We start from the raw sequence: 25053 nt of genomic DNA, 5'->3' as shown, positions 1-25053 counted from the left end.
TCACCATGGAATCCAAGTTAAATCTTCAGATTCCTGAGCTTAAACATCACGAATGCTCATACCAAAAACAGTTTCATATTCTCTCTTTCACTTTCCCCATTTCTCTCTCTCCTCCTCCTCCTCCTCCTCCTCCACTCTCTTCCGCCTCCATCCCGCATCCCCCTCCATCAGGCACCCTCCTCCAGCCTACCAGCCGACAGACTTGTCTCTCTACACCCCCTAATCCCACTCCTGACACCAATTCCGCCGTCCCCTGGTCTTGACATTTTCCCTCATTAATGAGCCCCATTTAGTCAGCTCTTTCATGTTTCAAGAGGGAAAATCAGGATTAATGAAGGCACGCCACCGGGAGGATGGACGGGGGAGATGGCGGAGATTTGCCGAGTTAAACAAAGCCACGTCACGGCAAAGGGATATTGAATTAATTCCAGGGCTACCAACATAGGTGCCTGCAGAAAACTCTGGTCGATCAAGACTGATACCAGTCTCCCGTTCTCTGATTGGCTGCGGCTAATTCTGCACATAAAGATGTACACTGGTGTGTCACATGATGAGAGCAGACACTGATACATCACCACCACAGGTGCGGCATAAAATTTGTTTGACTGTCAGCCAACGAATGTCTGGCCAATCATTGCAAAAAGTCTCACAGTGTAAAACAATGCTGACACACACCTGTGTAGACATTTGACCAATTCATCACTGTAGTTCATTTTGATCTTTGTACTCATAACTTCTAAGGCAAGTTTTTTAACACTGTACTTCAGTTTTGGTATTCAATGTTGAAGAAGAAACAATACATCTAAAGAACAGCACATTTTTTTCATGATACTGTTCAGTTTGAAGCAATACTTCTCAACAGAGTAACAACAGCTTTGACCCAAGCAAATGCAAGTGGGTCATATTTTTGAGTAGCAAAGTCCACATGTAAAATACATGTGACATAAGAATCAGGCACAATATCCAGAAAAAAAAAAAGTTCACATAATCAGAATTTTTCCAAGAAGTTATGAATCGATTTGCTTCCCAAGTCCCATTGGCAACACAGTTTGGAGAGCTTCTCCTCTCTAAAAGGAAAAATCTGCTTGCAGCATCACATGAAAAATCTCTCCTGACATCCTGTTATCATCTAAACAGACCAAAGATGAGGCTATCGTGAGGAGATTCTACCACGTCATGGACTCTTAGCATCTCATCTCTTCCTTCTCCTACCTCTAGGAAATCTTCCTCAAATCTTCCGCCTCATCCTTCCTGTATCTATCTACCTCATGAAACATTCAGGGCGACAAATTTGAAAGATTCCAATTTGTATCTCGACGCAGGAGATGAATTTCAACTACCCAGCATTGCCACGATATCCCATCTCATCACAATTTCAATTTTCCCTGACATTAGTAGGATAATTAACCAGGGAATGGGATGGGCAAAAAGCCCGCTAAATATGAAGAGTCGCAATCTTCTTGTTACCAGGCCTTAAGTTCAGATTAACATGTTACCTCTCACACAGCTTCAGTGCATTAAGGACAAACACTTTTTGTCATGGTAAAGGTGAATGAACGGTACATCTAGAGTAATCCACAAACCATTATCACACCGGGTGTACGGAAAGACAGGAAAGAGTACTTACAAGGAATGCCTGCCGAAAGTAATGTGCCAAAGAGGTCCATGCATAAATTGATCATTTTTGACACACTCTATCAGCAAGCCAGTTCAGCGTGCCATTAGGGTATTACGCAATTTGCAAATTGGGCCAATTTGCTGAGAAATGAAGTTGGAAATGATTGCATTGCTCACAGCGATGCACAATTTTTTCAATAAATCTGAAACATACTTCAGTTTAGGAATTGATTATGTCATTAGCCTAACCAATGTCATTTTGACAGAATGTTCCCTGGTAGAAAAGGTTACAGAAAAGCCAATGTGGTTTTCTGTATACTAATCTCCTGTCCAATATTAAAAGTTCTCCACTACAGTCAAAACTTTGAACGAACCAGGCTAATTCAGCATATTTATAAGTCAATCAGTTCTCCTGGCAAAAAAAAAAAAAAAAGGAAAAGAAAAAAAATCACCTATCTCATCTTCTAAAAACTTTAACCCAATGAGCATTACTGAGCAATGGTGTGTGTTATCTCCTGTAGAAGAGGCAAAATACTCTGTCCCTCGGATAGGACACAAAATGGAGGTCCCATGTGTGAGAGAGTCACAACCCACGTACTTAAATGACCCTGCTTCATTCAGTCATTGTAAAGAGCAGGTTGCATTACCAGGTGAAGTGGTCTGCCCCAAGTACTCAAACCTGGACCCCACGAATACAGACCAGCTAGTGCAGCGGAATATGGGCTATCCAGCCATCTTTTCAGATGAAAAATGGAAACAAACAAACAAACAAACAAACAAACAAACGTGTATAAACTGTTAGGTAGATTGTCTCCAGAAAGAGACTTATTTTGACTCTGCACTAGGTAAGGATATAAATCAGCCATGGCTGATAAATCACAATGCAGTAATTCAGCTACCCTCATTGCTAATTTTAAGGTATGCGTAAATTGTGGCATGTAAATCACATCTTTGATGTATGCAATATGACTGCACCCCTCAGCTCAAATATCTAGTATGTTTCCCATTACTTCCTCTTTTCTTTCTTCAGCTTGGAAAATTTAGTGATGATCAAGGTTGCCATGGATACGGACGTATACCAAATTCAAGATTAAACTATTGCTTTCCTTTAGCCTAAAATCAAATTGGATTCACCTGCATTGCATTTGCATTCAACAAGGAAGAGTAAAAACAAGCAAAATTAGATGATGAAATACGTAGTGACAAAAAAAAATCAATGGAGTTTGCTCTCAATAATGCTACATTCACCACCTGTATAACACATATTTCTGGGGATGGAGAAAATATGGACTCAAGGATACTCAAATCAACCATCTGTCTGTTCTCAGTGAAGAACAATCACTGATTTCTGTATGTAAATTGTATGAAAAACTTTGGCAAACTCAAATCAAATCAACAACAAATGGAAAAGTGTGACAGGAGAGACATTAGTATAATATCCATGCAAGCAAACACATGGACAGACACATTGCAGTCTGGTTTTACATGAACTGTCCATGCAAGGAGATACAGCCCTTGTTTTTTTTTTTAACCCTTTGCTCATGGGAACTGGAAGTGCTACTTGAGACAGCCCAATGTGATCTGTACTATGAGAGAGATTGGGTTAAATGACAGTATCTCCTTGGCAACCCACTCCTGATTTGAAAACAAAAATGAAACACCAAAGCCCTGATTGATAGAAGAGTGAGCCACATGGGTCATTTCTTCTCATAAATGTACCACCAGTTAAACACAGGAAAACCTGATTGCTGCAAGAATTGTTTCCCAAGATAGTAAAGGCCCTGTTTATGTCTAGATTCTACAAACATGATTGTCAGAAATACCAATTCCTGAGGTGAAATGGGGGCCCAAATGCATGCTGCAAAAATGAAGATAGGATGGGAGTGGGGGTGGGGGGTATCCACATACTTTTCCAGCACTGCATCCAGCAATTAAAAGACTGATACCATTTGTTACTCAGCCGTTAACTGAGTACCAAACAAGCTATCGCAGCCCTTGGCATATGAGGGTCTTGGTGGGCCAAAAGTGGCTGGCTGTGATAGAGGTTTATATCCCCTTTACCTATCTTTCAGGAGGGGGGGGCTACCATTTATCTATCACTCAGACAGGAAGCATGAAAAGACTGATGTAGCTTGATGTATCATGAGTGAGTAGAGAGGACACGACTGAGATTGACTACAGCTCCCTCTCCAGCGAGAACCACTCTTATCGTCACGCAGACAGCCCGTCACATCTAGCTGTGTCTGGTCGCGAGAGGGAAGAGCATGATATCTCGCCATCTGTAATTGCACGGCCAATTGACACTCGGGAGGTAGCACTTGTTCAATTACAAAGAATGCCTGTTGATAGATAAGAGGAGAACACCCCTGGGACGAGAGAGAAGAGCTTGACAAAACTTTCTTCCCTGCATCCCACGTACTGTACATCGATAGGAGGATCTCATATTCGTTATAACAAAAGTAACTTTGAATGTTAAGGACAGCAATGGCAAACTTGTGCAACAGCTCTTCAAATTGGCAACAATTCTTTTTGTCCAAAGTAGGTGTATGGATCTGATATCTGCAGTGCAAATGAGCGCTTGAACAAAGCGCTCAATTGAATCTTGAAATTGGAGCTTTAATAATTGTACAATAGTAAGATAATATTAATGATGATGACATTAATAATAATAACAACAACAGCAGCAACAGTAACAACAACAACAACAACAACAACAACAACAACAACAATTACATTACAAGCAATCCAAAGTGACTACATGGATAGAAGTCCTTCCAGCCACAAGACACCAATCATGGTAGAAAAAGAAGAGAAAAGTCCAAACTCTATATTCACATCTACTGCTGATTACACTGTCTACCATTTTTTTCCAGGAAAGTCTCTGGCAGACACATTGCTCTATACAAGCTGTGAGAGCTTTTTGCCATAGCTGAAATTAGGGCATTATTTCTATTTATTTTTTTTACAAGGCCTATGCAATTTTGATTGACATCTTTTCTATCATCAAGAAGTGTTTCAGCATCAATCACATTACTGTGAAATGAAATACTAGGAAAAGATGAATAGCGGTAGACCTACCCTTAATCACATCAGTGTCACTCAAAGTCCCTTATTTCCTCTATTTACTTTCATCGTTCTCCTCAACAAACTCTTGGGTATATATTATGCCCATCCTACTCTCTCTTAGTAATGTACAGTATTTCCATATACAAATAAGTTCCTCTAACTTTCTATTCTCTGTTTAGCCTATTAAGTCTAAAATAGTTTAGCAGACATCTTTCCTTTTCCGTTTCTCAATTTGTGCTACATTATTTTCTTTGTAAAGTGCATCATCACACTCACCCAGCGTCTACTCCTCATCATTCAATAAAAAAAGTCTACAGCCTTGCTTGTAAGATTGGCACAGTAAGTTTTCTATTGGTTAGGTTTTCAAACTACCTAATTCCAGTTCTGTTCACAGTGGGTATGTCTTTTTCCTCTTACAGTTCAAAATACCATCCAATTTTCTCCACCCGTCTGCATCTCGGCACGAATGTGCACCTCTTACACATCTTGAGTTCATCACACATGCACGCACACATGCACATACACTCTGTACATACACAAATGCACATAAGCAATCCACTTTAATCTTTTCTGCCCAACATTCCTCATATATCTAGCATACTTGTCTTCATCCCCAATTTACTTCAACTCGCTACTCACAACAAAAGAGGAGGCAGATAAGTGGAGCCAAATCCAATCACTTTGTAGCCACAGACACTTTGCACCACTCCAAGACAACGTGACCTTTAAACCCGTCCATCTCCTGTTTGACCATTTATGTAGCGACATGAATATTGACCTTCTCCGTAAAAATGTGGAAGAAGAAAGCGGCCAACTAATTTCCAATTTCCGCCTCGGCACGGACCAGATGGGACGAGGAGAGCAGGTGCACTTTTTGATTCAATTAAATGATGTTTGATTTGGATTTTGTTACCCCTTGCAATCAGTTTGTACACCTCCTCGACCACCAGACCTCCAGGAGCCGTCTGGCAGGATGGAGGAGGTGATGCTATCCTGATGAGTTTTCCCCAACAGAAAATATGAAAGACAAGATAGTTTGTCAAATTTTCAGGCTCATTTTTTTTTTCACAGCTAGGCACCATTAATTTCAATGATAAAGTGGTTTGAATTCCTCTTCTTAAAGTCTGTACCCCTCCCATCCTACAGTAGGTCCCATCACAGCTATTTCCTTCAATTTTTTATTGCTCAGTTTGGAACACCCTATAAATAGTACATGCACAAATATCCTCGTACATACAAAGAATTCCAGCAAGGCCTGCACTGTGCTCCTAGTGCTGTCTCGAGTTTTCATCTTACCTTATTGTATCATTTATCTCCCCTTCTTTCACTGTCTTCTTCTTTCATGCATTAGCATATTTTCATGATCGATGCATATCTTCCACTGTCATTAGTGTTATGGGGATACGATCTTTCAAATCATATTTCAAAGTAATCTGGGTATTTTCTTCTGTTAAAGCTAATGTCTACGAATACATCTTTAAATCTTGAACAATGTATGCATAGGAAACTCAAGGTCCCTGAATTTTTTCCTTGATGTGAACGCATGCCAATGGTTTACTGATTCATTTCTCTAACGGTTCATTCACTTTTTCTTTCACTCATTAATCAGTATCATATTTTCATTCAGCTATTTGCTTCTATCCATGAATGCAGAATTTCTAATCCCTTTTTCTTTCACACTATGTTCAAGGAATCGCAGCTCTTAAATGATCACATGCAATCAATCAGGTGGTCTACTTTGTCTCAACCACCAAATATCTGGAAACGGTTTCCATGGCGATAAGTCTAACAGTTGGCTGTGGGAGTATGGAAGACATCCCTCTATGAGTCACAGAGCCGACTAGGAAAGAGACCAGTATCTCCAGACAAGCAAATGACTTCTAAGGAGCAGGGATGAATGCTCCTCCTCTCCAATCACCCAAGAATTTGGCCCAAATGACCCCCAAATTGACCCAAAATTGCTTCTGAGGTTTTAAAATGTTAAGAAGGAAAGATTCTTCTTTTTTTTCTGATTGTTTTTTACAGTGTGACACCATTCCAGATTCTTGCAATGTTGGCATATTTAGGAACCATGAAGAGAAATCAAAAGAAAAGACGAAATACCGATGGGAAGTCATCTCAGTTTAATGATCACTATGGAAACAGCAAAGGTATCAGATCATCCTATCCATCAGATTCTCAGTCAGTCTATTCCATCTTCCATGTACCTTCTTCTATCTTTTGTTTTTATTCTGTAGTTTGTCTTTTACCAGACTTTACTCTTCATTTTAATGCTGATATAATAATTTCCCATTACTTTAACTTCAGAAGGATTATATCACAAATATTCTTTACTTTTTCTTCAGTATCATCAGAGAATGTGAAAAATTAGACATAGTATTTTGATATACATGATAGGCCAGAGAACAATTTAATTTTTCCACACTCTATATCACCCTTGTATTTACAAATTGGGCAAAAGTTCCTGTACTCATTTTTTAAAGTGAACTAACTGTAACATAAAAAAAGACAATGATTCACTAGTATTCAAAAGTTAATTAAATTTATAAACCAGCTTAATATTTTTCTAGCATATTTCCATATTATTTCAACTTCGAATAAGAGTGACATGAAATGCTTTGAAGGGCCGTTGACTCTCTAAACTTGATAAAGGATCCTGATTGGATGACATTCCACTCACTATAAACAAGACAACCTTACTCCTAATAAAGCACTTGTCACGGTGATAAATGGAGCTTGGTTGTATTTGTAGGTGAGTGCCAAGGGTGCTAACAGAGGGGAAAATAGTTACACTCGGTGGGCCGAAATGCCATGAAAACAAAGAAATCTAGACCACCTCTCTTGTCATCTGGCCCGAACTGACAGGGACGCCCTTCTATATCCACAGTGCGGTGGCCTATCACACCTGAGGGCACAAAACGCAATACACCGTGACATTTACAGCCCAGAGATTCACAAAACAAACATCTCGCAAGAATTTCGCCTGGAATATTCGACACCATGAAAAGAGAGATCTTTTCGCCTGAAGAGGGTGGCAAGCTAAATTCAGTTAGCCAGCTTTCATTAACTTGACCAAGTTACTTCTTTTTTCCTCTGTGCAGCTCTTGCTATTGAAAAAGTGAGCACTGCAGTTGATCATTTCTGTGTTTCTGTTTTCAAACCAGGCCCAGAAGAGTGATCACGATTTACACTTACAGAAAATTCATTAATTTTCTGAAAATGAAAAATATAAAACTATACTACATCAAGAATCTAAACTCTCACTATATATCATCACTACCAAAGTAGGACACTACTCTTACAAACTTGTCTGAAACAGAAAGGTTTAAATAGACATTCATTAAAACATATCTAGATGGGCAAAAATAATACTTTTATATGTTATATGTTTACCATGTTTGGTAAACCAATCTGCCTGGAAATATTGCAAACATGAACTGAGATAAGATAAGAACATTTGATTATTTCAAATGTTTTGGTGAAGTTACCACAATAGTGTTTACCAACTGAAAATAAATTCATATTTTGGACATAGTTGTGATATTTCAAGAAGGATATTTTAAGTTAATCAAATTCAGTTAAGTACATTTACTGGGTTTCATAAAATATTTAGCACACATGAACCAAGATATTGTATCATCACTACGGAAAAGGCTTTCTTTCACCAACCATTCCTCATTTGTGCCTCTCCAAGGGAATGTGTTGCCAATTTACTGATCAATAAGGATTATTGCAAAGGCTCAGTCTGCAGCGGACACCGATTCCAACTTCCTAGATGAGCAAAACATCATCAACAAGTGCAATCTCTCCAGGGATTTCCTCTCAGCTGCCTTTAGTTCCTCTTCCTCCAGGCGTCGGTGATGAAAGAGGAAGAAGATGAAAAGCCTGGTGACCCTCTTCCTTCTTTTGGCCATTGGCCTTTTGAGTCAGAAACTAATATCAACAGCAGAAGAAATATGAGAGCTGGCCATTGCACCTCCAATTCTGTCTTCCCCCCTTGGTCCCACTCTATCAGTCTCGTGTGGGATATTGCACCAATTCTTGCCTCCTCTCTGGCACGTATCACACCTTTCTCTCACTCTCACCAAACTCTCTCACCCCAACTGACTGATATTGATATTGATATTCCCAGATCTGGAAGCACCTTGCACTGTCTCTGATAGTGATATGAATGTCAAATCCTAGTGAACTAAAATCCTTTCACATTATCACCTCTAGATCTTCACTCACTTTTTCATTCCAATTCCTACTCATAGACATAGGCCTACAGAAAACTTTTTAAAGTGCTGTTTTCACCCCTTTCCAATGAAGTTGCTTTCTGAATTTGGCCCGTCTGTTTGTTTCTTTGTTGTTGTTGTTGATGATGATGTTGTTGTTGCTGCTGCTGTTGTTGTTGTTGTTGTTGTTGTTGTTGTTGTTGTTGTTGATGATGATGATGATGTTGTTGTTGCTGCTGCTGTTGTTGTTGTTGTGGTTGTGGTGGTGGTGTGGTGGTGGTGGTGGTGTTTGGTTTGAGTGTTTGCGTGTGTGTGTGTGTGTGTGTGTGTGTGTGCACGCTTTTCACTCAAGGTGGTAAGAACCTGACATCTATTGAACAGCAAATATGTTATCACCTACAGGTAGAATATTCAGGGACACAGTTGCTAATCCTTTAATGAAGTGTAGATACACCTACTTGACTAAATATACATGTACAGCACAGGTCCTTGATTCAGTGGTATGAATTAAAATCAGCCTAGTAGCAACTGGCTAACAATGTTGAAAATTAAAGCAAACTAGACCAAACTCTTTTGAGTCCAATTCACCTGTCTCCCATCAAGTGTGTGATAAAAAAGGGGGAAATGTACCAGATGCACATCTACAACGTACCTCACAAAAGCAGTGTAAATCCTGTGTACTCTTCAAACACTCTAAAACATCATAGGCAAATACAGGAAACACATTCCTTTCTTTCATAGATGCTTACACACTTTCTTCTACAGAGTACCTCACATGGAGTCACATGATGAGTGATAGTGAATCCATGCTCCTTCAGTCATATTCAGTTTGCAGAGTTGGGCTATGGTATAAGACATTCATTAACCCATTAAATACTTGTAAGTCCCATGTATACTCGAACAGGTGTCTATGGGAAATGAGTATCATAACGAAATCAGCTCATCCTCAGCAGATTAAAACTTGGATCTCATCTCTTTCCCTTTCTGTCTGTCTGTCTATCTGTCTAACAGTTATCTACCCATACCCTCCTCCTCTCACAAACACTACCTTCTCTTTCCAATGAGAACACTCGCTGTAACCTTAGTTCTGAACTGAATATACCCCCCCCCCTTTCATTTTTGTTCCTTTCCAAAGTTCCCTTCAAGAGTTCATTCTAATACCAGTGACAGCAATCTGATGTACCTGTCCTGCACTGAAGGTTCATTTGTACCAAGTGCTCATATCCTCTCCTTAGTACATCAAGACGGCTTGGCAGGTTTACTGAACACTGCCTCAATAAATGGAGGCCACCCTGAGGCTAGATGGGAGGAGACAAAGAGACCATCACTTAAATTGCTTTTCTATTTTTTCTCCTTCTTTGAGGGGTGATGGTGAAACCGCTCCACTCTCTTCGTATCTACCTTCCCCTACCTCTCCTGTATCATCTCTATCTATTCTTATCGTCATTTATCTGCTGTTCAGCCTAAAATTTCTCTTTTATTAATACAACTGGATAACAATTTTGATTCTATCATAAGGATGAAACCAGTCTGAGACAAGAAAATTGACTGCCTAAGCTGAACATGACGATAGAAATCATGAGTATACATACACCTCTCCTATACCATCTCTATTCGTGGATAATACAGTAATAATATGGTCTTTGCATATATATGTATAAATTGTATGTGTAATGCCTACTAATACCACTGTTTAAAGTGAAAATGTTTAACTTTTGATTTAATAAATGTCATTCTAAAGGTTAGATTTTGATGACTCCTCTACCACGCTGTATGTCTGTTTGAATTCTGAAGTCTTTTTTTTCCCGAATTCTTATTTTCTACATGATATCTTGATCATGGAGTTCAACTGTACATTAGCTGCCTGAACAAACAACAGTTGTGTCTTTCCCTGAGGCAGTTTATCCCACCTGCCCGTTTATCCCACCTGCCCGTTTCTCTTCTTTTTCCCTAAATAACTGTCTGTTTAAAATATGTGTGACCCAGTGCTGCTTGTGCTGAAAGATAAGCAAACTCGGGTACAAGAAAAATAGACTCTTTGAAACACTCAAAATGCAATACTCACTATCTATATACCTGTAGTTTGGACAATAACCTACATAATTATACGGCATATCAAATGGAAATGTGGCTTCCTTACAGTAAAGTTATTGACATTTCAAAACAGAAACTCTGAAAGCTTCTGTTGTTGTTTTTTGGGGGGTGTTTGTTTGTTTTGCTTTGTCTTTTCTTGTCTAGTTTTGTTTTGTTTTTGAGGAGGAAGATCGGGAGGTATGGAGGGGTGGCAGATGTTATGCCATCAATAATTTGACAGTTGTTATAACATGATTGTTTTTAATCTATTTATGTCTTTTATTTGCAGCATTATTTTATTCGATGTGACAATAAACAATCCTACCCTTTGCCATTAGACCATTATTTCACACATATTGATTCAAGTCATTTGATTGCTACAAAAAAATTTCCACCTTTTTTACCATGCTACAGAGGTTGATGATGAAAAATGAGTAACTAATAAGCTAGCTGAACAACCAAAATTTGATATCAAATGCAACTACACAGCACGACAGCTTGTCCTTAACTTCGATTTCTACGGCAAAACATAACAGGAAGCTATTCTAGTCATGGCTGGCAAAATTCTGGGCATTGATTTTGGGGCTTTATTACTCGACCACAGCACCTCAGGCAACAGATGATTTTGCATACACCATCACCACGGTTACCTCACAACCTTGTTTTTCTCGCTGTTTTTTTTTCCTTCTTATTTCTCTTCCTTGCGTGGAGACCAAGAGAGGTATGGAAACTATTGACACTTGAGGCTTTGCAACAAAGCAGAAACAAAACAAGAAACATTCCAACAATAAATAAAAAACCTCAAAGGATTCAGGACTGGAATAGCTAAGTGGGCACTTGCATGAAACTCTAAGAAAGGGCAGAAAACAGGACTGAGAGTGATTCAAACAATTACATTGAAATGTTCTCAATATATAGTAAATTTAATATGTAGGCCTACACTCTTATTTCTATTATTAACATGGAAAACTTCCTACTGCAGGAACATTGCAAATTTTGCATTCCACAGATCTGCCATGGTAATAACCACTCCACATATTTTGGAAATATCAAATGAAGTACAAAAATACCCTGTGAGTGACTACAAACAAGTAAAGTTTGCTGACACTAGCTTTGTGAGTAGAGCACTGACAATTTGATTACATACAAAAGTTTCAACTTTCAATACAGAGGACATTTGACAGTCACTGAGATTAAATAATTAATGGCTGATTACATGAGGTACAAACTACCTGATTTTGAGTGTATTTCAATTTCTACTGTTTCAGAGCATTTCAAATATTATCATTTCTTGCCTATAACTACAATTGCATCTACCACGGTTACAAAAAGTATCCCTGGAAACAGGATTTTGCAGAGCTCTGTGGTACTTGCTAGCAGAAGTCTGTAAAAAGAGTGGAGCTGTGTTAACCTTTGAAACTCTTACACTCTCTACAATTTCACTTCCCACACTAATGTGTGCTTTACAAAAGGCAAAGATTTCATTACTCACTGACATACTGTCAGCATGAAACTGGTTGCAAGATTTGAGAACTTGGCTCCTTAAACTGTTCTGATTAATTTGGTTCATCACATTAAAGAAGAAAAAAAACCCTATGTTTGAGCGGCATCTCTATAATTCAGGCCCCTAAAAGAGTGGCCTACTAAAGAAGATCAAGTTCCATTGGATAGAGAGTCATATTCCTCCCCATTGACTGGCCTCCCTGTCTCTGCTTGCATCCGTCTCAACGATTCCTACTGTCCCTGAAAACAGACTCACTTCTTGACATTGACTTTGTCGACATGCACAATATGAAATCTTTGTCGATGTGTTGTGGTTGATTACTCCACACTCCTCCCAATCTCATCCTCAATTTGCTCTTCAGCTGGTTTCAACACCCTACGTGACGTGACTTCACACATTTCATTGGAAGGGATCAACAAGCTTCATTCTCATTTGGGGCTCACTTGCAGATTCATTCACTCTGATAATTACATCTCTGTTTTTTTTTCTCTCTCCTCCATCTTTCCTCCAACGATAAAACAAGATGGATGATGAGGAAGTAGAAGCATCGTTGTGCCCTCGGTAACGAGATCGCTAGACTTCTCGGGCAAGATAACCCGATTACGTACGCGCTGGCTCCACTGGTGTGCGACTTTATTAAGAGCGCTATGAGCGCAACAGGGGAGTAACGTACCAACATGGACATTTGCTCCTTGATCCATTGCACAGGATGTACTTTTATATCCTGGGATGTTTATCTCACATGCTTGGTGTCAAACTCACCCTGTTGTACTCTTCACGCATGCAAGATTATGTCTAGTCTCTGCTCCAGAAGTTTGCCACTTTACTTTTATTTTTCTCGCCACATTATGCTTGCACACAAATAGCATTTATTTCAAATAGGAACAAACTTCTGTTCTCAAGTCTAATAGGTGTAGTGTAGCCAGCTACTATTGATATCAGTGATACTCATCTTGTTTCTATAAATAAGAAAACTCAGCAACACTACAGGAGTAAACAACCACAAATTCTAGACTCGGATATCACATTCATGCTTCTTTATTTTTTGTATAATACCTAAACTTATGCCATGTAGACTTTGACAGTGAACTCCCTATCTTATCACATGACTACAAAATTATAAGAGATCAGTGTCAAAACCTATGCAGATGGGCACTTGCGAATTAATTTTCAACATGGATGAAGATGAGATGTCTAGCTCCACTGAGACATGTTTGCTGTCAGCAGCATGTGTAAGTTGGCTGGAGGAAGGGTGAGCCACACGTCCACAAACACCATGTCACATAACGCTGCATACTGCACACACGGACAAACAGTGCTGCATCTCAGGCCGAGAATGGAAAAAGGAAGCAACTCCGCTTCTGAGTCAACTATGGACATCTCATATTACTCTGAGAAAGGCCAACGCTCACTGCTTACTCTGATTTATATGTTGGATGGTGAATAGGAGAGAGAGAAAAAGAGCCACTAGACAAGTTCATCCTTGGGATAATTTCCGCCACTAGTGAGAACCATCCAAATGTTCATTTACATCCACAGACTGGAGCACAACGGTAGCAAAAAGTTAAAGGGGAAATCCCTCTTTGAAAATGCCTCTATTTCCATAAATGTCATCAATACTTCACATAATATGCCAAAAGCATATTTCTTGACTCTTCAATTCAAAATTCGCTATCTATAGCTTGGCTTGGGATATTACATTTTCTCTTTTTTTTTTCTTTCTTTATGTTTTTCTTTCCCTCTATTTACACTTGTATTACTGGTGAATCTTTTCTCTATTCTGCTCTCAAAAGTTTATCAGTGAGATGACACAAAATTATCAAAAAGAAATCTCTGATAACTTCAACTTCCGGCCTTATCATTTTTTTTTTCTTGGTAAGTAGCCTACAAAAAGATTTATGCTCACGGATTGCTAGCACCTTTGTCATTCAAAGCACAGTGAGAGATGCTATTGACATGATGCAGTATTACTTACTCATACAGCAAGACTCAATCACCGATTCAAATAAATATGGACTGTAATAACCCCAGTGCGCCCTTCCATAATTCTATGAATCTTAAGATCCCTGAGGAATGTCAGTATGGAGGCAGTAAATCCCAAACAAAGGGCAGAACTCTCTCCCACTGTGCCATGTTTCATCAAATCAATGCAACATTCAATTTGCTTACTCAGTGTGTTCCTCAAGATGGCACATTTATTAAGCTGAGCCATCCATGTAAGCCCTTCAAATCAGTACTTTTACTGCCGTCTTACAATGGTTCTAGTGGCAGTCATTAGATCATGATGGTAAAGTAAGAACTGAACAAAAATAGAAGCCATTTGAGTCCTCACATTGACAAATTGCATCTCGCCAACAACAACAACAACAAAGTTCCAATGCTTTAGATACCTGAAATGTGCTTCATCAAAAGGAAGGATGTTAGTTCTATATTTCATGCTCTGAAGAGGAAGAACACTGCTAAAATCAAGTTAAATTCAGCTTGAAAGATTACTTGAGGGTCATGGATACAAACAGAAATACATTAGGCGGGATTATAACTGAAATGAGCTAGTCATTGACTTAAGGTGTTCATAGAAGTATTGTAAAAACATCTTTAGACACATAGTATCACCCAAGCACCAAATTTCATAATTCTTCAGCACAAAATGCCCATGTACACAGCCATTACTTGCCACTCGATAGGCCTATTATACATTGCCTCTTGGCACAGTTCCAGCCAAAACATCACCAAAATCTAACAAGGAAAAGTAGAAATTACGCGGTGCGTAACATATGTCCCCGCCGGAAGTAGCATTTTGTAACAAAATGTGCAATATAGGTAAAAAATCAAGGTCAAAGGTCAAAGAAGTCAAAGGTCAAAATTCTGTGTAGAAGTTTTGAAGCCCTCACCTAGTGCCATCACATAAAGCAAATGGAATCGAAATTGGGTTAGAAATGGCGAAGGAGTAGCATTTTGTAGCCAATGTACAATATAGGTCAAAAATCAAGGTCAAAGGTCAAAGAAGACAAAGGTCAAAATTCTGTGTTGAAGTTTTGAAGCCCTCACCTAGTGCTATCACATAAAGCAAACGGAATCGAAATCAGGTTAGAAATGGCGAAGGAGTAGCATTCTGTAGCAAAATGCACAATATAGGTCAAAAATCAAGGTCAAAGGTCATAGAAGTCAAAGGTCAAAATTCTGTGTAGAAGTTTTGAAGCCCTCAACTAGTGCCATCATATAAAGCAAACGGAATCGAAATCGGGTTAAAAATGGCGAAGGAGTAGCATTTCGTAGCAAAATGTACAATATAGGTCAAAAATCAAGGTCAAAGGTCAAAGAAGTCAAAGGTCAAAATTCTGTGTAGAAGTTTTGAAGCCCTCACCTAGTGCCATCACATAAAGCAAACGGAATCGAAATCGGGTTAGAAATGGCAAAGGAGTAGCATTTTGTAGCAAAATGTACAATATAGGTCAAAAAATCAAGGTCAAAGGTCAAAGAAGTCAAAGGTCAAAATTCTGTGTAGAAGTTTTGAAGCCCTCACCTAGTGCCATCACATAAAGCAAACGGAATCGAAATCGGGTTAGAAATGGCGAAGGAGTAGCATTTTGTAGCAAAATGTACAATACAGGTCAAAAATCAAGGTCAAAGGTCAAAGAAGTCAAAGGTCAAAATTCTGTGTAGAAGTTTTGAAGCCCTCACCTAGTGCCATCACATAAAGCAAACGGAATCGAAATCGGGTTAGAAATGGCGAAGGAGTAGCATTTTGTAGCAAAATGTACAATATAGGTCAAAGGTCAAGGTCAAAGGTCACGACTGAAATTCTGTGTAGAAGTTTCAAAGCTCCCATGTAGTGCTATCATATAAAGCAAACAGAATCAAAATTGGCTCATAAATGACAGAGAAGTAGCAAATTGAAGATTTTGATCACACACGGACGCACACACGGACACACGGACGGACGGACGGACGGACGGACACACGGACGGACACACGGACACACACACGTACGGAGCCCGTTTCATAGTCCCCTGCTCGAACTCGTTCGGCGGGGACAATAATGCACAACAAACTCAACCCCAGCATACAACGGAAATGGTATTTCTGAAAAGGCCAATATGATGCAATAGGTAGCCTATTCATAAGATTATGTTGCTAGTATTGTAGTAAGCCTATATTGGGATTTGGAGGATAAGTTTTCATTTGTGATATATAAGCTTCAGTTAAGATTTACCTGATCCCTATTCAATGACATTTCACATCATCTGTGAGGAATTAAACAAACAGAAGCAACAGATTTACCTCCAAAAAGCATGAAAATGTTTTACAAAACAGGCAAATTTTCCTTATGTTTACGTCAAACTGGTAGGCCTAAGCCTTTTGACTCTTTGACTGACTTTCTTGATGAAGGCCATGAAGCTTTCGTCTCAGGAAAGGTGAAAAGTTCAGTATAGGGCTTTTTACACTTGCAAATTTTTGCTTAGTCCCGTACCAACGGTGGGGCTAAGGGGGGGCCTTAGCCCCACCGTTGGTACGGGACTTTCCTTAGCCCACTTTCTGTTTACACTTGTTTTTGCCCAAGTGGGCTAGCCCCACCGATAATCCTGTACTATCTGGCCCTGCAAGAAAGCAGGGTTAGCACCGCAATTATGTGGTGCTAACCCCGCAATTGCGGTGCCAAGCAAGCAAGTGTAAACAGAACGAAAAAATAATCCGGGGCTAAGCAACGGAGACGAAGTCTGACCCCCCACTGACCAATCAGAAACGAGGTAATCAAGTGCTGCCGGTGTGTGCGTGTACTTGTACAGTGCACAGCGTAATCATGAATATTCATGTGGTTTGGAAAGTACGGGACTAAGAAATACGAGTGTAAAAAGGTCAATTTTCTCCTTAGCCCAGGACAAGAGCTTAGTACGGGATTTATTGGCGAGTGTAAAAAGCTGAAAAAATTGGTACGGGAGTAACGATAGTCCTGGGTCAGAGAAAGTACGGGGTTAAAAACACAAGTGTAAAAAGGGCTTATTTGAAATAGGAGGAAGGCATGTGGAAAGGAGAGAGAGAGATCAAGGGTAAAGGAGAGTGAAACAGAGTACACAAAAATTCAAGACTTTTTCATCCTTGTTACCGGGCAACATAATCCCGGACTAAATTCTAGCCATTTCACTCAACAGGTGAAACTTTGTGTGAATTTCCTAAGTCTCTGCAAACACGACTACTGCATTCTTACTCAAATCTAACATTGAACTTGCGACATTGCAACTGCATAGAGAGAACATCAAACATTCTGGGCTATGCTACACGTGATTTCTTTCCCTCCCATTTTACCCCCTCCCTCTCCCCCCCCCCCCCCCCCTCCCCATTACAAAAAAAAAAGGCATTCCAGACATCAGATGCCCTTTTCCTTTCCAAGAGTGCTACAAATGAAAAGAGTCCTTTCTTGTCCTCAATCATTTCCTTCTTGGGAGGAAATTGCATCTCTTTCGCAACCGAATTAAAGCTCTGTTCCACTCAACAATTTGCAGAACCATCCTGAGAAGCACCGCTTATACTGTATACAGAGAATGTACTTCATCAGTGCCAGTCTGATCTCAGGCATCTAACAATAACTTTGCTCTCCATGTCATTTTAGTAGACTGTGTCTGAGAACGGGGAATAGAGCAAGAGGGTGTGCATAATGGAGAAATGATGAAACATGATATTTATGGGGTTTTGAGCTACTTCACAGCTCTAGTATGTTAAATGTCAAGAAACATTTAGTTTATGTGCCTTTGTAGTGTGGTGGTATCTTTTTTTTTTTCTGTTACACAACACAGGGTGGTCCACAACTTGAAATTTGAGCATGTTGCAAGCTCTCAATATGAGAATATTGTGAAAATTGTATGTGCACGAGCACATCACAAGAGTGCAATATTTTGGAACTTCTTACCCGTTGTGCTGCTTACATTCGATTTTCTGTCTCATGTTTTACACACAAATTTGAGTACAAATTGTAGTCTGATGTTTCTCAAGTTTTGCACATATGTTTTTCACATGTTCGTATACATTTTATTTTGAGCTTGTTGCCATCCTGGAGGATGTTGCATAGCATGTTGCTGGTTTTTGAGGATGTTGCACAAGAATTTGGGCATGTTGCAGCCACATGCCCAAACCCCTCATGGACCACCCTGGATCATCACTTCAACTAAAATTCTGTTCTCAAAAAATTGCATCATGTTCACGTGATATATATCACATTCCTGCAAGATTGGTTGGGTTTTATTTGTCTTCCATTATCTTTCCTACAGTTACTTTACTCATTTTGAGAAACCACAACAGAGCTTATAAACCACATCAGTGTTTCACTTATTGTACTCTGTGAAATTCAGCCAAATCCACTTTCACCAAAATAAAATTTACAATTTAGCTAAGATCCTGTCATTTCAATTCATTCCCAAATTCCACTAAAAGTAATATCTGCTGCAAAAGTGTGCATAAAAAAGAATTCGAATAATTTTCTGTTTTCGCATGATCTTACATTCATATATTTGTCAAGAAAATGTCACAATCATGAAAAGTGTGTAATAGCTTTAGACTAACATTTAACAAATTTGCTGGGGAAGAATTGAAATCAATCAAATCTTTTATTGAATTCTTGTTTTCATTTACACAAGCTACAATAAAGCACAGAAAAATAACATTGAGATTGGACGAAGCAACAGCTAGTAGTTTGGTTTTTTTAAGCTTTTTAAATGTGGCATCCCTATCACAGTAAATATCCAATACATATACAAATTATATTCTTTTCCTTTACTAATCAAATGTGTATCCTCAGCAACTATCCCGAGGGCGATTGGTATTCCATTTGATTTGACCTTGGTATTAATCTTCCTGTCATCTAACTCTCAATCCTAATCCTTTGATAATCCCACCCACATTGGCTCCATATCTGTGTTTGTATTGCGTTGCCTTCTATCAAGCAGAGTAGTGTTAGAGTTATGGTTTATTGCAAACCTACACTGCAAAATCTACATTAATTTCCCCTATTATAAGTAAATGTATAACATTTGGTTTATAAGGATCAAATGGGCCACTATTCCATAAAACTTTAATTCACTGAGGCGCTAAATGGCAGAAGGTACATTCCAATGAAAAAAAGAAGTTATATTTGTATGTTTTAAAGGTAGTTGCACTACAAAGTGTACTTTAATTCTAAAAGCATTCCCTAGTCACCTCAACAATCTTTAATGAACTTACAAAATGCAGCATTTGCACCTTGGCTAGAATATGACAATATACAATTCACCACGTGACTTAATATCATTTCAAGCTACAAAGAGCTAGTCTGTCTTCCAGACTCAAATGCCAGTTTGAAACTACGAGCTCCTATAATTCAAGTCTTCTTGTACTTCTAAATGAATGGAACTATCTAAATGCTGAAAAATTTCTCTGTTTTTAATACTTTTTCACAGCCCTGATATTAACCCCTTGTGGATGAGTCCAGAGTATACTCAGGAAAGTGTCTATGGGAAATGCCTGTTGTAGCAAAATCAGCCTGTCCTCAATGGGTTAATGGTATCATTTAAGCCTAAATCTTTACAATGTTCAGAAAAAAATTGCTATCTGCTGTTTTTTAACTAATACTGAGAATACAGCACACACTGTACATTGCCACTGTACACAGAAGGAATAAACAAAGATCTTTCTGTGATATAAGCCGTAGTAAGAGGGTGAGTATCATTCCCAGTGTTTTACTCATGGTACAAATGGTCTTATATACCTCTGCATCTATTATACCAATCAAATGGTCTATGAATAATTAACAGCAATTAAATTTGCCAGAGTTTCAGTTGACAGGAAATTAATAGGCGGTTGTAACTCATGACATTGATTGCTGCCAGAGCTCTGGGCATTCAGACATCGAGTCCAGGCATCGGGTAAAAGTAGCCATAAAAATAAAAGACTCTCCCTCTCTCTCTTTCTCTCTGTGAGGCAAATGCTACATATACTAGGGATGAGTCACTGCATATCATAGTGGTATAAATCCATCCATTCTCATCCAACAAGTACCCTATATTTGTTCATCAAGCGTATATAATCCAAACAATGCAAACCCTTTACTAGAGACTGGCCTCTAAAACTGGTCTGCTTCCCTCTGTTTCAACAGAAACACTCCCTCTGATTTCAAGGAAGGCAATAATACAATACCATTTTTTTCATAGGGTACGTGTTTTGTAAGCAATGACATGCATTTTGGATGCCTATAGATTTAAAAACCATCTTTTCAAAGCTCTATTAGTATTCATGAAATTTCGGCAACACATGTCAAGCACAAGTCAATTCAGACATGGCAATAGCTCTGTATATTCACTAATATCACAAATATTCTTAGCAGCACGAAAGAACAAAATTCCACATATATTGTCAATGTGATGGCATGTGTGTGTATGTGTGTGTGTGTATGTGTGTAAACTATAAATTTCACTTTGAAAGAGCATGCATTTAGGTGTTGATCAATATCTTTTTCACTTTGACATAGCATGCCTTGAACTATTTTGCACTTTAGTATACAAAGCCAATGCTCATGCTGAATTGATTTTTATTACCCTTCACCATTGACATAGCCCTCCAAAATGACTGCAAATTTTGAAATACAAACACGACTACTTATTTCTCTTCCGCTGGGGCCCCGCCGACTGCGGGAGAGAAACTATCGACAGGAAAATTGCTGTTTATGGGATGATAACTTCTCTCAGTGAAATCACTGCTGGTAGAAAGAATTTAAAATGACATCAATATTACTGCCAATAATCAGCCACAAATGATGGCTAAAACTCACCCATCAGTGTTTCATGCATCCGTTTAATGCAGTTTAGGAGTATCATAATCACATTTCACAAAACATACTCCCACTCCACCAATCTTAATTGTTCCATCAATTTCCACTAAAAGAGGGAGGTGGCGTGGATACATCTTATGTGGACTGATCCTGCTATCAATTTTGGGTATCAACTACAGTTATTGCAAATGTTTGATGGAATTCATGTGAGTTCTGAACATTTTGTACTTTCATTAATAGGCACAAGGTTGGCACTTAGCATTAATGCATCCAAATGTACGCCTACATGATTAGTCTGTGGACATATAAATACAAAACAATTACTAGTTTGTTCAGTTTTTCTTTTCTTTTTTAATCATTTAGTCATGAACAAAATATTATCAATACATCAATAACCGATTGCAGCATACCGTATACTTTCACTCTGGATAAAATCAGAGAGCTTATTTTGGGGTTGTGTCAGGATTAGAAATCTACTCTCAATCTTACCGCCTGACAGAAGGCTGTATGTCTCAACCCATCAATTTCTGGGGGATTCATTATACCTGCACAAAGTCAGTAATAAACTTTGAAATGTGCCTAATTGATACGGAAATAGGAAATTTAAGCTTCTCAAATATGTTGCCAAAATGAAGAATTGGTGATAAATTCATCTCAAGGTAAATAATCTTTTGAGCAAGAGATTAATTTCGAAACATTTGATTTAAACTTATAATTTTTTTTTCCTTTCACCATCCCATACAATATGTTCAGCCTCATGAAACAATCAAAAGCATGAATCCTTTCTAATGACAGCTTTTCAGTTCAACCCAGGGATCAAATGTCGTGACTGATACTACAGAGTCACACATTAACAGGTCACTCATCCTAAATGACTCTCGTGGGTTCTAGCCGAGGCATAAACATCATCTCTCTGTGGGGAGCGATATTTCTCCTGCCCTTTCCTCTAAGGGTGGAAAGAGAAGCATGACTGTCACCTAGAAATACAGAAAGGAATACGCACTGTATTCAATTCAATAGACAGATCTACACCTGAGGGTTACATGGAGGAGAAAATGAGTGATACTATTAAAAACAAAATTCTACACATTTCCACAACCTTATGTGACAAGTAGATCAATATGTTCATGTCAGGTGAGTATGAGTAGGGCTATCATTGACAGAAATCATACAGACCTGCAGGCTAGGATATATATGGACGAAATTATTAGCAAAAAGAAAAAAATCTTGAAGAAGTGCAGCACAGTTAAATAGAATGAAGACAAGCACTCTCATCAATCTGCTGTGTAAGCACTGACAGCTCAGAGAAGGAATTAATTAAAAGGTCCACAGTATTTGCAATCAAAATTAAAGATAAAGAAGACAGTTTCTATATCTTTTCAATCAATAATCTTATAAGAGCATGTTATCATTTTAGCTGTTTTCACCATCAGACTTATAATCAATTGTAACATTCCTAATATCCAGTTTAAATTGGGATAGCCGTCTACTCTTTCATGTAGAAGGGAAAAAAGATTAACTCCTAATAACATGAATTTATTGCATGTGGGTGTACATCCAGTGCATTTGAAATTGGTTTCAAAGATGATACTGATATTGAAACTTTATTTCATTACCACAGAAACATTCTATAATAATGCAAGGTCTTCTTACACACTTTGGCGTGCCTTGACGTCTGTAGGGCGAATACTTTGTACTCCCACTCCTTCAAATTACCGTAATTGTTTGAGTGAGGGAGAGGATGTTACAAAATTAAACAAGTGAGTTTGCTGCTTCTCCGCTTTCCATTTTTATCCCACATATTGATGATGTGTTTGCCCAGAAGCAACATTTGTTGAAATATCAATAACTCAAGAACTAACATCTTCTTTTAGCCTGGCATCATAATGTTCACATGATTAAGTACAGAGACAGCCTTCTAGTTGAATATATCTCTTGAGTTTTGTATCATAATTTATTATTTGGTCTGTGTGTTTGATGCGATGAAACTACTTTATTCATTGCAGTGGCACAAGTCCAGACACACTGAATGATGACACGGGGGCAGGTTTCAATTACTTTTCTATTTCTTTATGTCAAGTGGAGGGAATCAGAACACTAGCCTTGAAAACAGTTGTTTTCTACAAATCTTACATTTTCTTCAAACATGATAGATCACCAGAAGGATTCAAGGTGCTCTAAAAATATGAAATTTGACTAACTAATATGTCAGTAGCTAAATCCTATCTTCTGATTCCATAATGACATGAAATATTGAGGGTATTATAATGTTGGTATTATAAAAGGTTTAGTAAAGAAGACTAGCAAGCCACTTTTTTTGATCAGTAGCTTTGTGTATCACCATCACTGGTCGGACCCATCATGCCTAATGATGCGTCTCAATGAGCTAATGACTCTGTGGGCAGACCTCGAGGGAGCCCTCTCAGAGCTCACAAAGCGGAAAAGAGAGCACTGTTAATGAGCACTCGACGACATTGACAAGTGCCAAGCGGGGCAGGGAGGAGATATTCTACCCCAATTCCATCATGAAAATAATGACAATTTGACTGAACGAGATACTGGGAGGAGATTGGAGGGAATCATAGATCTGGCCTCGGACTTCAGAGATTTAATTTGACCTTTGACCTCTACCAAATTTTAGTGGGGGAAAAATATCTTAAGAGATGATTGATGGGAAACATGAAAGTAATTTGTAGGGTTGGGAGGTTAACGAACTCCACAGGATGTTCATTTCTTTGCTTCTACGTCACTAACAACGAAGATGGGAACTTGAGACCCAATTATGAGCTGTCGTCACCTTTAATTTGACAAGATGGGGAAATATGAGATGGGCAGAAGAACATTGAGGCAAGTTTCCTGAGTGGTGTGAAAACTGAATAAAGTGAGAGAAGAAGGATGACATCACAAATATCGCATCCAGGAAGCAAGAAGGTCTTTAGTTCCATCTTCTACACCCCTCTCAAACGGGTCTGCATCTCGTCTGTCATTTTACAATACAAAATATCCAATTATTCCCTGTAGGAGCCCCACTTGTTTAACAAGCAATACCCACTTTTATATTAAAGTATTTTACACAGCTCCAGCTGGGGATTTTTGACTCAGACTGACATCCTTTAACTGAAAGATATATGTTTGGACATAGTTGTCAATACAGCAATTACCTCAGTAAAAAAATGCCTCTTCATAATTTTTTGGAGAAAGTGTAGATGGTATTTGATGCTATTGCTTAAAATATGAGCTGTTATTCATATCAAAGAACAGATTTTATTTACCAAGGGATGTTAAAAAATCAATGGCTATATATGCCTGTCCATCATGTCTTTCAATTTGTTCTTGATCAAACTTTTTTTTTTTGTTTAGTTTGAACAAAATGGAGCTGATGTATAATGTCCTGATTTATAAGTCATCCTGGGTAGGGAACAATAATTAATCCTTGGCAGTCTTGGACAAAAGTGGGCTATAATTCTAAATCGGAATTATAACTTTCCTATGTAGATCTATATAACAGAATAATCAAGCTTTAATAGGATACTATCATTAGTTGCTGAATTTGATCCTGTACTATTCAGAATACTAACAAAAAAAAACACTTAACATAAAACACTACAGAGATTTTGACAACAGCTTATGAAGTAGAAATAGCATTACATTAATGCTGCCAAAGTAACACTGCCTTTTTTTTTTTCAAAGGAAACTTTTTGCCAAAAGACCATTTGAGGACAGTATGGGTTCATGGTAATAAAAATGAATCCATTAGATGTTCTTACTCCTCACAGTTGGTG

General features: G+C 38.5%; 1 protein-coding gene across 1 annotated transcript in view; it reads right to left on the bottom strand.

Moving 5' to 3' along the window:
* Window positions 1-25053, bottom strand: part of LOC139728127 (protein O-linked-mannose beta-1,2-N-acetylglucosaminyltransferase 1-like) — a 168657-nt gene that overhangs the window by 57388 nt on the left and 86216 nt on the right. The gene's annotated exons all lie outside the window — the stretch shown is intronic.

Source organism: Diadema antillarum, unplaced genomic scaffold (assembly GCF_040938485.1).
Source record: "Diadema antillarum isolate AM-2024a unplaced genomic scaffold, OU_Dant_1.0 seq00000166_RagTag, whole genome shotgun sequence".
NCBI classification, from domain to species: Eukaryota; Metazoa; Echinodermata; class Echinoidea; order Diadematoida; family Diadematidae; genus Diadema; species Diadema antillarum.
The sequence above is the reverse complement of the archived record's forward strand: the minus strand, read 5'-3'. Positions and strand labels throughout refer to the sequence as shown.